The sequence below is a fragment of the Geospiza fortis genome, unplaced genomic scaffold (assembly GCF_000277835.1).
Source record: "Geospiza fortis unplaced genomic scaffold, GeoFor_1.0 scaffold14, whole genome shotgun sequence".
NCBI lineage: Eukaryota > Metazoa > Chordata > Aves > Passeriformes > Thraupidae > Geospiza > Geospiza fortis.
Genome location: NW_005054512.1, coordinates 912881 through 914132, shown reverse-complemented (window position 1 = coordinate 914132; position 1252 = coordinate 912881).

Here is a 1252-nt window from a genome sequence, read left to right as displayed (position 1 = left end):
CCAAAACCCCAACATCTGCACCCCAAAACCTCAATATCTGCACCCCAAACCCCCCTGATCTACACCCTAAACCTCCCCAATCTACCTCCCAAAACCCCAACATCTGCACCCCAAATCCCCAAGATCTGCACCCCAAACCCTCCAGATCTGCATCCTAACCCCCCATGACTTACACTCCAAAACCTCCAAGATCTACACCCCAAAAATCCCAAGATCTTCTCCCCAAAGCCTCCAGATCTACACCCTCAAAACCCCAAGATCTACACCCCCAAAACCCCAACATCTGCACCCCAAATCCCCAAGATCTGCACCCCAAACTCTCCAGATCTGTGCCCGAACCCCCCCTGATCTACACCCCCAAAAACCCCAAGATCTACACCCCAAAAACCCCCAGATCTTCACCCCAAACCCTGTGGGTTCCCCATGCCCCAGACTGGAGGCGTTGGGAGATTTAAACCTCCCTGACCTTCCCGTCTCCGGCGAGGATTTAGCACTAAAACCTCGACTTTTCAGTTCAAAGAGGGTTTTGCAACATTCCCGGCATCCATCCCTGGGCAGAGGCTTGGAAAATAAAATAAACAAACAAGGAGAAAACGCGTGTGATGCTGGAAAACAAGGAATGAAAGAGCGTGGTGGGATGGGGCTGGGCTGTGCAGCCCCAGCTGTGTTTTTTTGGGGTCTGAGCCATCACCCCCTGATCCGTGGAGCAGAATTTCCCCGGCCCTGTGCACACACAAAGTCTCTAAACAAAATAACCTCCTCAAGGCCCTTCTGCCTGGCTGGGTCTGCAGTGAATGACCCCACTGTTTTACATGTGCTGCTGAGAAGATTTTGATGAGTCACGAGCTATTTCTGTAAATAATTAAAAAAAAAAAAACCTGAAAAAAAAAGAGAAGGAAATGGACATTCAATATTAAAAAAAAAAAAATAATGGGGCCCCGTGAACATTCATCTGTAGAAGATGGAAAAATTAAAAACTTCCCCAAAACTTCGCTCTGTGCTCCTTCCCGGGTTTCTGCGCAGAGTGAAGTTTTGGGGAAGTTTTTAATTTTTCTACACCCCAAAATCTCCAAGATCCACAGCCCATCAGCCCCAGATCTGCACTCCATAATGCTCCATAATATGGGGGTTTTTCTTCTGGTTGGTGGTTTTTTTTTTGCTTTTGTTTTTGTTTTTGGGGTTTTTTTCTTTTGGTTTTTTTTTGTTTTGTTTTGGTGGTTTTTTTTGGTTTTTTGGGTTGGTTTTTTTTTTT